General features: G+C 49.3%; 1 long non-coding RNA gene across 2 annotated transcripts; it reads right to left on the reverse strand.

Moving 5' to 3' along the window:
• Positions 1–3,057: 3,057 nt before the first annotated feature.
• Positions 3,058–10,045, reverse strand: LOC136791898 (uncharacterized). Of its 2 annotated transcripts, none has more exons than XR_010834943.1 (3): positions 8,081–9,954; positions 6,752–6,901; positions 3,058–3,784 (listed from the first exon to the last, which is right to left on the reverse strand). It is a non-coding gene; the product is annotated as an uncharacterized lncRNA (long non-coding RNA). The 2 variants fall into 2 exon arrangements; XR_010834944.1 differs by having other exon boundaries at positions 3,060–3,784; positions 8,194–10,045.
• Between the last annotated feature and the right edge of the window lie 3,089 nt (positions 10,046–13,134).

The raw sequence follows: 13,134 nt of genomic DNA on the forward strand, positions 1-13,134 counted from the left end.
GTCAGAGTTAGGGGGAAAATACAAAAGGCCCAGGGAGGAGGGGGACCCCGATGTCCCCGGGGAGAGCTGCAGGCGAGGGGCTAGGTCGGTCCCGGCGAGGTGCTGCCCTGCTGGAAGGTGGCCACAGAGCCAGCACCGGCCGTGTACAGCGTTCCCTAAGCCATGCCCTGACTTCCCCAGCCTTCGCAGCAGACATTGGGGGTGCTGTGGCAGCACCTGGGCAGAGCGGCTGGCTTTGCTCAAGGTCAGGCAACCTAGAGATGCCGTTCCTTGATTTTCACGGCTGCTATTTAACAATGCAACCTCAGGCCCTGTAACTCTGTATCGACGGCCGTTGGCTTGTTTTTCATTGCATCGCAGCGCTGGATCTCTTTCCGATCGCTTCGCTGTCCGCAGGCTGCTCGCTGTCCGCAGGCCGCGACGCTCCTTGCCAGGGCCTCCGGCCCCAGCTCAGCACCGTGAGGCTGCCCCTGGCCGGGGGCTGAGCCCCTCCTGCGGCCCAGCCCTGTCGAAGCTTTTCAACAGCTACACTGCCACAGCAGTGGGAGCGATGCTTGGTCTGGGCTTCCAGTTGCTCTTGCGCTAAGTAGTTTACACATTTTCTCAAAGGTCAGCTAGGCAATTAACTTAGTAGTTCACAATGTCATTCAGCAACTATTTAAACTCTCATAAATGAAATGACTGTACTCCAAATGTTCCTTCCCCGTGACCCTAGTGTACTTTCTCTCGATTAACTCTTTTTGCTGCTCAGGATGTGTTCCAGGCTGCAGGCCTGCGCGGCCCGAAGAAGGCGCCGCCGTTTCCACCTTGCTCGCGGGCACCTTGCAGGCACCCGGCTGCCTTGCAGGAGGCATCACCTGCAGTCACTTCTGTTCCGTGGGCTCTCGGTGGCTGTGGGGTGCCCTGTGCGTCCGCTCTGTGCGGACAGAGCCTGGCCCAAGGTCATGCTGTGAGGCTGAGGACAGAGCTCCTGCCCTCGGCTGCTCCTCTACAGGATAAAACCTCGGGTGTCGCATCCTGCCGACCTCGGCGCAGAGGCCGTGCCCCTGTCATTGCGCTGCGGGAAGAGGAGAGTTTCGGTTCTGCTTCCCTTGCCTGACCTAATCCATGCTGTAAAGCACGTGGTCCTGCAAACCTGTGCGCTCAGGAGTACACATTTTGTACGTAGAGAGAAAAAGCCTTGGATCTGATAGATCCATCTCCTGACCCTCCTTTATCCTCACGGCTGCTTTATGGTCCCGGTGTCACAGTGCCACCGGATCGCGCACACACGGAGCTGACGGTGCCACGTGGCGGACCCGCGCCTTCGGGGAGCAGGCGGCAATTAGCACAGCCCTGGGTGGACACACCGGGGCCTAAACCTCAGCTTTATCGTAATTAAGGATGCTCCATCTAGTATGAAGTGGGTTAAATAGCAAAGGGAAGAAGAAGGGTAAGAAAGGCAAAGTGTTGTCATCTGTTGTTGTTTTTTTTTAAAGAACGGAGATGTCCTCTAGAAAAGTCCCATACAATTTTACTTAATTTAGCACCGTAGTTGGTATGGAAAGTTTTCAAATAATCTATAAGCTTGTTTCGAAAATATTAAGTGCTCTTAATGCTCTGATTGACTTCCACAGGGCAGCAGTTTGCCTGGATGGTGGAAATTTGCTACTATTATGTAATTTACAGAGACCAAACTAGGTCGTAGGTGACGAATCCATTGTTGTGGTTTTCTGTGCTGGCCAGTGAACCAGAACTATTTACAAAAACCTCTGCCCCAAGTAAAACAGTAACAAATCAAGTATTTACACGTTCAACACATTCCATATTTACAAGTTCAACACGTTCCATATTTACACGTTCAACACTCTCCGTGTTTACAAGGACGGAAGGATCGCAGCGGTGCGCGCCGTGCGGCAGCGGGCGCTGTGGTGGGGCGTGCAGCGACCCCCACGAGGGCTGACACGCGCACGCACACACACACACACACACACCCCACTGCCGCTGCCCACGCAGGGCCTGGGGTCAGTGGAAATTTGCTCTGGGCTCACGGGGAAACGGGCAGCAGCCGCGGCACAGGCAGGGACGGCGATGGCCTGCGGCGCAGGAGGCAGGTACGGGGCGGGGGGAGCGAGCTCGCAGCACCGGGGGGTGACCACCCTGCGGCCACCCCCCGGCACAGCCTGAGATGGGGTCTGGGCACTGGGGGTGGTCCCAGGGCTCCTGGTTCAGAGCACGGGGAGTTAGGCACGGACAGACAGCAGGAGGCAGTGACCAAAGCCTGTTCAAGTCCGTGGGCTAGCAACCCGGTCTGGTGGGAGATGGCCCTGCCCATGGCAGGGGGTTGGAACTGGGTATCTTTAAGTTCCCTTCCAACCCAAACCACTCCAAGATATAATTTTCTCACTAGCTTGCTGCTTCTTACATATTGTGGGCAGTTCTAAACCAGGCCCATTAGGACTATTACCACTGCGTAACGGGGTGCATGGTCCATGAGTTTTTTCACAGAAGGAAGCAACGCCTTTGCCCCTGTCTTTACTCTGCTCTGGGGGTCCAGCCCTCCAAAACTGGACTCGATCTGTTCCTGCCTTTTTCCTTTTTCTGAGCATCTCTGCGAGACTTCCCGCTGCCTGCGGCCACAGCTCCGAGCCCCCAGGCGTGGGATCCATGGGGCAGTGGAGTGGGATCTGCGGTGGGAGCCCCCCGCGGGGCAGCGCAGAGAGGGGCTCGCGGGCAGAGGGGGGGCTCAAAGGGAGCACGTGGCCTGGGGGGAGCTGCCAGAGGCTAACAGGAGGCGTTTAACCTCATTGCAGAGCTTCATTAGAAAGGGGAGGATGAACCAGCTGCTACATAGATTAACCATTAGAAGGTAAAAGCGACACCACCAGCAGAATTATTAAAAAGACTCTTATCTGGTTAGTGGGAGATTGTTTCTGGTAACTGAGAAATTACTGCGTAATGGGAACTGCAGGTTTTCCTGGAATTCTGGATGTTGTACAAAAACAGTTCTTTTCAGACCCAGCAGACACAAGCTAAGTAAAATAGGTTTTTCAAGTGGAAAACTGCCAATTATTCCAGATTGTTGTGATAGTTCAGTGATTCACACAAGACTTCGGTAGACTGTTAGTGAGAACTTCTTTTTAAAATGCACGACGGGTTACAAAGAATATTTGTGAATAAAGCGTTTTCATTTTGAAGTAAGTCAGCTACGCTGCTTTTTCTTTGCAGCGTGCCCAGCGGAGCCTCCTCGCGGAGGCCAAGCACCAGGCGTCGCAGGGGAGGGCGTACCCGCAGCCGGGAGCGCGGCCTCAGCCACTCCAACCGGCGGCAAGCTAGCTCTAAAAACAAACACACACCAAAAAGTGGACACTGATGTATGAAAGCTTGTAATCTGTGTATTAAAGACAGAAAGGCAATGAAGTTCCTGTTTTTTCCTGCCGAAATCTTGTTGACGTGCAAAGCACGTGCAGGCTGCGAGGCGCGTTCCGGCAGAGTGCTCTTTGCGGAGGCCTGGCCCTCCTGGAACCCAGGCAGAGTAATGGAAAACTACCCCAAGTCTCTGAGATTAGGAAGAAAAAAATATATGCTTAAAAAAAGGGGAATTAGGCCGAGGTAAGCTACTGTGTATCATCATTTGATTTAATAATTGATAAGGAGTTGTGCTGGTTCAGCAAGTCTTTCTGAAGGAGTTTAGGACAGCGCTTAGGCGGCAGGATCACCAGGTGATGCTTCCTGTCTTTGGTCCTTCTTTTTCCACTTCTATTTGAAGAGTTGTACAGATCAGCGAGCACTGTTGCTTGACTATCTGAAACACATAGCGTAGTACTTTGAGAGTGAAAAAAATGAAGCGTATAAAGCATATGAGTATAACAGGAATACAGAAAATCTGACAACGCTAAGGGATGAAGATGTCCGTTGACCTGAGAGTTCAGGCTGTTAGTCATGATTTATAAATGCAAAACATAAAAGAACATATTTAATTAGTCTGTGATTACATATTAATTACTTTTCTGTGGCATATACGCCCAGGAGGAATAAAAGGTCTCAGAGCAGAATGAGTCTATTTCCTTTAAGGAAATGAAACTGAAAAAAAGATAGATGCGTGCCAGAGGAAGCTGAGATAGGGTTTGCTCTAGTTAGATTTTCTCAAATACTGTTTGCAAAAAAATTACCCAGTGCATAAAACAACTTTTTGTTTTAGTCCTTGTGAGTTAAGATTAAAGGCAAAGTGGAAAATTAATCTTGTGACGTATCAGCAAGAGAAAGAGTGAGAAATGTAGTCACCCTTGGTTTGGAAAGACTGCACTGAAGTAGGCCAGTTCTTCAGAAATGGATTGAAAGCTGTTTTGTTTTTTAACTCATTGATTCTTATTGATGCTCATTTTTCCCAGTTGTGACTTCTCAATGTGTAGGTAATGTCTAACCCATACCTGGTTATCTCTATTTCCTAACAGATAGCAGGAAGCAAGGCAGACTTTTATTACCAATACATACCACTGTTCTACAAACAGGCTACCTTTCTGGGTGCTGATGCCTTCTCAAAGGGACTCAGTATGGGGACTGGGTGACAACAGCTAACACATTTTGCAGAGATTCCATGTGAAGATACAGTAATGTGTAAGTCATGAATGCTTTCCAGGCCTTCCAGAGCAGGGAGCAGTTCTAGGACCACAACCAACACTTTACATGCAAAGCTCGTTCCAGAACTCACACTATTAACTGTAAGTGATTAGACCTATATCACTTCACATCATTTTGCAACGAAATGTGTAGCCTTCAGAGAAGGACCTGGATTCAGCACCAGGTTATTAAATGGATGGCCTTCTGTCCCAAAAGCAAGGAGCGGTGAGATCCAGTGCCTAGAGGTCAGCCAGGCTACCCCTGAGACGGGTCTATACGTTTAATTTTGAAGGAAGCTCACCCCAGCAGAGCTAAAATGCCTGGGCAGAAGCCTCTCCCACTGGAAAACATGGACTTAAAATTAGGTATTGTTACATAGGCAATACAGAAATTGGATCGCCTGTGGTCTTTTGGTGACCATGTTGGGTGATCGCAATTGGCCCTGCAGTCGATGGATTTTGTGGCCCTAATTGTTCTTTGTACGCTTTGCAAATTATCCCTTGAGTGCATATATCATACTGTAGACTATTTTTAGCATTTTTATAAACACTCACTCCTGTTGACAGCCAGCCATTAGCCTGAACCAGTCCTATTTAAGCAAGGCTGTCAGGGGTTACAGCTCAGGATTTGGTCTTTCATCTCTTTCCTGGCTGGGAATGAGCTGACTCCCTGGCTGTCCTGGAAGTCCTCCTGCTCAGCGACTTTCAGGCTTGCAGCTTAACCCCTCTGTGAATGGTGAAGGAAATCTGTGTTCTGGGAAACTTGCTTAATAAGAAAACTACCATCTTGAGGAAGCTTTGAAAATAAAGAAGAACGTGTTTATCCCTGTTTAAGGTGGAAAAGTGTCAGGGAAGCAGAGGAACTTTGTCCAATTCTCACTGGCTGCAAGTTTTGTTTAAAAATTGCAGTCTAAATTAATTCAAACTCAAAAGAGAGGAAATAAAAAGCTCGACAGAAATGACCTCTCTTTTCTGTGTGCTTCCTGAGCATTTCTTCTTTGCCTCTCTCCACAGCACAAAGCTGCGAAAAGTGTTCAGTGCCGAAGGGAAAAAATTGCCTCTTTTTAGACGTAACGTGTAACGTGCAGGGCTCCGTCCCCGTTGTCAGACGGCGCTGAGTGAGGTGAGGGGCAGACTGCGGGGGGCTCAGCACTGCTGGAGCCAGACTGTCCCTGCCCCGGGCACGTCCCAGCAGCTGGCCAGCCCCGCCGCGAGGCAGTCCTCAAGCCCCCCAGCACTGATACCCTGTGGGTATCTGCTGAGCCTCCGGAGTCTTCCTCCCCTGAGGAGCAACGTGAACGCGAAGGGGCCTTTTAACAAAATCCCAAGGTCTGGGGTAGAGCTGCCCCTGTGGTTAAAATGAAGGTGGTTGGGAAAAAAAGAACTATATTCACTTCTTTTAACCGTATTTGAACTTCTCACTGAAGTAACATCATCAGATGCGAGTGATAGAATGTACATGTGACATCAATTTTGTTATAAATGACAAAAAAAATCTGTGCAGTTTATAGAAACCATGACAGATCTTTAAAACAAATGCTTCCCCCCTCTTTTTCTTTTCTTTTCTTTTTTTTTTTTTTTTACGACTTTTCAATGTTGGCAGTTTAAGGAATCTGAAAATTGAATCCATCTATCTGGCACTGGGAAAACAAACAACATATTTGTCTCTGTATTCTCTCTTCACTCCAATGCTTAAAGGTCCTAAAAGCAACTAAGTAAATCTGAAACTGTAGGGGAAAAGAAAGTTAAATCACTTATGCTTTAACTTATTAGCTTGGCCATGTTATGAAGAGATGATCTGAATTATGTACCAATATTCAAAAGTTCTCTTGTAGTTTGGAGCATTCAAAAAATCAGAGAGCATCTGAAAATCTGCAGTTAGTAAAATCATATAAAGTAGTTTGAAAATGCAGGGGTCAGTCTCATCCTGTCAATGTGAGACCATTTCTGGACGTGAAGTCCTCAGGGCCATACAGGGCTCACAGGCTTTTACACGTTCCTGTATCTAAGTGTATCACAAGAGACTTCTTCCAAAGAGGATAAGAAGTAGCAGTCCTGTTCCAGATTAATTATTTAAACCACAATAAACTAATGATGCTCACTAAGGACTATCTAGATGTTCAGAAATTATACTATAATTCTCTGAAATTCACCAGTCTCCTTCATCGTGGTTCCTCCACCGTTTCTTGGACTCAAAAATGTTCTTCACGATCACTTTTTTCTTGTTTGGGGCTGGAGAGGAGTGCCAGAAAATATGTGATGGTGTCCCCCCAGTGCGCCCTACTTGTCCGTGTCAGTTGTGCCTATAGGAAAATGCAACAATCAACAAATTCCTCTTTTACATGCAGATTGAAATAGTTTCAGAAACTCAATTAACTCTGGGCCCCCGTTTTGAAACCAGGCGCCAGCTGACAGTTCCCAGATTCCCCCAAGGCTTTGTGCACTCTGCTGTACATGTTTTTGTTGTTTACATTTGGTTTCTTTAATTTTTCTTTTCTGTAGTTATGACAGATCCTTGCAGCAGGAAAACGTGGGCTGCAGAGCAGGTCCTGGTGCCGTGCGTGGCTCCCTGAGCCCTGCGCTGTGTGTTCAAAGGTAGCTTAAAACTTCAAACACTCAGCGTGTGCGGCTCCATGTCAGCAAAACACAGCGACTGGCCCTGTCTGCGACTCTGGCCCGTGTTTTCTCCCTTTCTTATGCCCTTTACATGGCCGTGAGTTTGCTTTACTGGCCACCTCGACAAGATGCAGGTCTTCGTGTACCAGATTGAAGATTTAGCATCCTCTCATATTGAAGGATAACCCTGGTATCGCTTCCCTCTACACAAGATATTTTGTCCTTCAACAGAAGCAAACCGCATCATCCTTACTGATTAAATTTTGAGGAAAGTAGTAGGAAATTGAGGCTGTCAATTTTTATATCTGTGTTTAGATCAACTGAGAATTGATCACTCTTCACCTTGGTAAATGAGAGGAAGCTGTAAGGTATTAATCTTCACCAGAAAAGCTGCAAGCACACCAGCCAAATTATTTTCACTGAACGCCCTCCCCACTATCTATAACCTTGGTCACATAATCAAGAATGAAAATCATTATCTGTTTCATTCACATCTGCTACTAATTTTTTGAAGCCTCCTTTAAATCTGATTAGACCTTCTCATCCAAACCTAACAAATGTTGAACTCAAGGCTAAACTGTATCAGGTTTGCTTAGTAATTCACATAATATTTTTATTTTCTCTTCCTAATTGAATTTGTACATTGATTTGTGTTACTCTTCTCCTGACCAGTTATTATTAACTGTTTATAAAATGCCAAGGGTATACAATGCACTGTGAAGGCACTGACAGCAAATTGCTTTTCTGGTTAATATAACCCATAATTTCTGTCCCTTGTCCAGGCAATTTGCCCTGGGTACGCTCTAGCTCTTACCTGCCATTCACTATAATAAGGCTATTTCTTAATGACTAAGTGGGAATGTTACCTGAAATGTTAACTCTTGCGGACCGTCCTATGCGAGTGTCATGAATTTAAGGGATCGTCCCACTTGACCGGTAGCGGTACAGGTAAAAGGACGCCGTGATTAAATGCACTTACTTCATCTTCTCACGAGCATCCCCATTAGTTTCCATTGCCTAATGGTGGCCGCCCCAGTAACAGCAGATGTGTGAGAACACTTCGGGCTCCAGTCCACAGCGCTGCGGTTTCCTGTTTTCTTTTTCAGTTATTTAGAAAGATCTCTCAATCAAAATAGCCACCGGTCCCTTCGGGGAGATGCCTCCTGTAGCCCGGCATCCCAGCGAGGGACCCGCTGCCGAAAGCAGCTCGCTGCGCTGCCGCCAGGGCTGGGGCTGCCCGGCTGGGGCGCTCCGCGGGGCGGCACGGCAGGTTCCTCTGCCGCGCTTCGGGTTTGGCGAGGACAAAAATAACTCGCCGAGTTTCACTTTCGTTCTGGGTGACGAGAGGAATGCATACTCTCAAATCCAGTTCCACGTTGCACGAATGTCAGTGAACCACCGAAGGGCAACCCGTCGGTCGATCGCTGCCCTGCGGTGGAGCAGAGCAAGGTCGGGCAGGCGGCGCGGGGAGGAGGACATGATGCCTGCCAGCCTCCGCCGCCCTCGGATGGAGCGGAGGTGGCTTTGGCTGCCATCAGGCCTCCTATTTTCCCGTCTCTTTATCTCAGCTCTCAGACGGCCGCATGCTTAGCTGTACCAGGCAGTGTTTCGGCAAGGAGACCGTATCGTAATGCCGTTTTCGTTCGTTTGCAATCGTTTCAAGCCTTGTGTCTTGTTACTGCAGTAATGGACGAGGATGAATGTGACTTTCTGCATAAGCACAGAAGAGCCTTTGGGGGCAATATGTTAACCTCTGACAATTCCTGTAATTTCTACAGGAGTCTGTATATAAGTTACAGTGCATAACCTGCTCTTTTCTTCCTCTTTAAGGGTGACTGAAAGTCTTTCTAAGATTAGTATTTATTGTTTTATAAATTTCTTTCTCTAGTCTCTACCTTCTGCAGATCACAAAGAGCTTCACAGTTATAAACGAGGAGTTACATTAGCCTTACGAGGCAATGCCGGTTTATAGAAGGCAGAGCTGAGGCACCAAGCCTCTTCACTTCAGCCTTAACCATTCAGCATATTCCTCCAGCGTTTAAATTGAAAGACGTGTGACCAACGGGGCAATTCTTGAGTCATGCATCTGAAGGAAGAAGGCAGGGGGCAAATTTCTCCCTCCCTCCTTCCCTGGACTGTTGTGGCCGGAGGGCACCCACCCATGCTGTCCCCTGGGACCGCCCTGGGGGCTGCGGGCGCCGGCACCGCTGCTCAGCTGCTGCTGCTCCCACCCCACGCCCCCACGTCTCCAAAAGGAGCGCTGTGACACAGAAGGGGCTCCGTATTTCTCAGCCACGTGTGTTCACTCGGTAGCACTCTCCTACTCTGCTCGTCTTCTCTTCCCTTTCCCACTTCCCTGCAGCACTTCATCTTGCGTGGCTCCAGCGGCCCTCCGGTGAGCTGGTCTCGGGGAGGAGGCGCGGAGCCCCGCTGTGCCCCGCAGCACTCGGTGCTGGTGCCCAGCTGGGCCTGCCACCGACTGCACAAAACTGCTGTACAGCCCTGCGAGGCTCAGCGCAGCTGCAGGAAAAGCCCAAGCTCCTCCTACACACACACATGCACAATCTGTATCTAATAATAGTGTGCTGCAAGGGCCAAGTATGTTTAGGTTTAAGAAAACAGTTTGGTAGTTATGCCATGCTTTGATCCTACTGTCCTGCAATCTTCTGGAAGCTCTCATTTGAAAGCATGTTCAGTTGTATCCATTTTGTTTTTGTTTTGTTTTTATTCTCCTCTCTGTTGTTATTCGCTCTCTGGTTTGTTTTACTTTGCACTCCAGAAATTTGTCACATCCCAACTGGCCCTGATCAGAACCATAAGGCAGCTAGCATTTCCCTTCCCAGACAAGCCAAACGCATGCTGAGAGCTTTCTGAAGGCTCCGCGTGCCCGTAGGCACAGGTGACACGGCAGGGCTGCTAGCTAAAGAGCCCATGCGAGAGCACCACAGGAAAACAAGGGATGCAACTGTTTGGTTCGCGTCTGATGGCCTCTCGTAGGGCAGTGGTGGAGGCGGCTCTCTGTGTGATCGTTCAAAGCACCCAGTGCGCCGCAGCTCCCCGAAATGAAGGGCGTGCAGAGCCGGCGGTGCTGGGCTGTGCCTGCAAGTGGGCTGGGAGCTGCACCGGCTCTGCCTGGAGTGCGTAGGAAGCATAGGCACGCTCACCAGCTCGCTGCCAGAAATGTTTATAATAATTCATAGCTAGTAATAAGCGCCAGCTTCTCCTCGTCTGTGGTAAGCCTCATAAATCACCACATTTGCAGAACTTTTACCATCACATAAGCTCTTCTGTTGTGACAGAAGGGGTGTGTCTGGCTATTACCTGCACACTAATGAGTAGTTTCACACAATACCTGAAAAACAGAGAATTTTTTTTTTTTTTCCAAAGGAGATACATTTTCTAGAATGTTTTGCAATGACCAGGGGAGTCAAATTCTACAGCTGTGTTTCTAACCCAAATTCTTTCACTAACACACTCCTGCATAGAAGTTTGCAAATTTGGGAGTTTTAATCTTGCAAGAGAGCCTGTTTGGCCAAACCCTCCTGTTCAAGCTGTGTAGTCAGCTGAGAATTGCTGTCGTTTGTGTGCAGGGATGTCAGGCTCTTGCTCCTCTCAGCATGGCTCTGGTCATTTCCTGAAGTTACTCCAGCTTCACCCAGGTAGGTATTCCATCCAGCAGAACTGGGCCTATGGGTTTCATTTGCTGCTTTTTTTTAATAAAAGGTCAGATCCATTCCTCTACTCCCTACTTCTTGCTACTTCAGTACAGCATTCGTGTCAGATAAATTGAGCTATCAAGGGAAAATTAGAAGATTCTCTAAAGGGTCAAAAAGTGCTTAAAGTACAGAAGAAAAAGGTAGGCAGAAATAGATTATTTCAAAGCGAAAGGAGATTATTAGTGGAGTCCCACAGGGATCTGTACAGGACCCGTGCCATTCAAGGTATTCATAAATGGCTTGGAAAAGAGGAGGAGGTGGCAGGAGGTGACAAAGTTGGCTGGCGATGATAAATTATTCAAAGTTGCAAAAGCGAAATCTATCTGAAAAGAGCTGCAGGAGTGTCTCACCACAGTGACTAGATGATAAGAATAGCCGGCTGAACTTACTGCCAGTAAATTGTAAGTAATACACATAAGGAAGCACAAAATGAAGTAAGAAATGTATATGGATGTGTGCAACAAGCTGTAAATTAGGCATTGGCTCCCAGGAAAAAAGAGCTATTGGAGATACATAGTTCTGCAGAAACACAAGCTCGCTGCTGGCTGTCAGGAACAGGCTACCAGCGAGTTAGGAACTGTGAGGGAAGGAGGAGAAAACAAGCCAGAGAGCATTCCTGCATTACTGTATCTTGTATGGTGAACGCAATTCTGGCTGCCCATCTTGGAAAGTGTACGTTAAAGCTAAGGAAGGAATAGAAAAGGTCAAGAATTATAATTAAAGCACAAAAACAGCTGCTGAGAGTCTGGAAAGAAGGGAAACCTCAGATGAGAGGAGGGGTGGCAGTGGGAGGCCTACAAGATAAGAGAACTGAGATCTGTCAGGCGGATAGGCAACAATTATCTGCTCTTTCTAATGGTACCAGAGTCAGTGGCATTAAACTGCAGCCTAAAAGAAACAAAAGAAAGCGTTTGTTTTACCCAGCATGTAATTAAGCTGTGATGCAACACGCAACAGATACCAAAGTATCGCCAGTTTTAGAAAGAGACCTCGAAGGAGCAGAAACCCGATGGTGTGGCTACCCCAGCCCCGCGGCCCGAGGCTGTGCCCCGCGCTGCCCAGGGCCCCAGCCCACCGGCCGTGCTGGCTCCTGGGGGGCTCGGCCCAGCTGCCCGGGCCATGCTGGCACCTGGTATCCTGGGGGGCTCGGCCCAGCTGCCCGGGCCATGCTGGCACCTGGTATCCTGGGGGGCTCGGCCCAGCTGCCCGGGCCATGCTGGCACCTGGTATCCAGGGGGGCTCGGCCCAGCTGCCCAGGCCATGCTGGCACCTGGTATCCTGGGGGGCTCGGCCCAGCTGCCCAGGCCATGCTGGCACCTGGTATCCAGGGGGGCTCGGCCCAGCTGCCCAGGCCATGCTGGCACCTGGTATCCAGGGGGGCTCGGCCCAGCTGCCCAGGCCATGCTGGCACCTGGTATCCTGGGGGGCTCGGCCCAGCTGCCCGGGCCATGCTGGCACCTGGTATCCAGGGGGGCTCGGCCCAGCTGCCCGGGCCATGCTGGCACCTGGTATCCTGGGGGGCTCGGCCCAGCTGCCCGGGGCCTGCCCGCTCCCACCCCAGGTCCAGGCACTGCATTCCTGTGCACGGCCCTGGTCGCGTCCGATGCCCTGCGTGAGCTCCCTGCCGTGCTGCTGAGGTAACGCCCGCAGAGTGGGATAGGTGAGAGCGTGCCTGCAAGCGTGGCAGCGCTTCCATATCCCTTGATAACTCCTGAAGTGACAAGCCGGATGCCCAGAGCGAACCGAAGCAGAGGTGTGTAACTGGCTGCGAGCTGAGGGGTTTGTGCCCCGACACCCAGCCTCCGCCGCCGTCGCCTGCCTGGGGAGGCAGAGGGGCTGGAGGTGGCTGGCTTCGGGCTACTGCTGAATAAAAAGCAGGAGAGGCACTATTCCTTAGAGTATTTCGTGTGAATCTGTTTGTGAGAGAGTCGTCTGTTTTCCTGAAGGGTTTGGGATCCACATACGAGCCAGGGGCTCAGAGCTCCTGGTGATGTAGAAACACGCGACAAAATAAACACGTGTGTTAAAGGGTGTTGTACTACCATAACATTTAGGTTGTCCTTAAACTTATTTTACCTCTCAATATAAAATTAAATTATTTTAATTTATCATTATTTCTGGAACTGCAATTTTGGCACCGCTTGCTGTGATGTCAGACTGATGCCAAGCATAATCTTACTGAGCGAATAACCTTAGCTTTTTTA

The sequence above is a fragment of the Anser cygnoides genome, chromosome 14 (genome assembly GCF_040182565.1).
Source record: "Anser cygnoides isolate HZ-2024a breed goose chromosome 14, Taihu_goose_T2T_genome, whole genome shotgun sequence".
NCBI classification, from domain to species: Eukaryota; Metazoa; Chordata; class Aves; order Anseriformes; family Anatidae; genus Anser; species Anser cygnoides.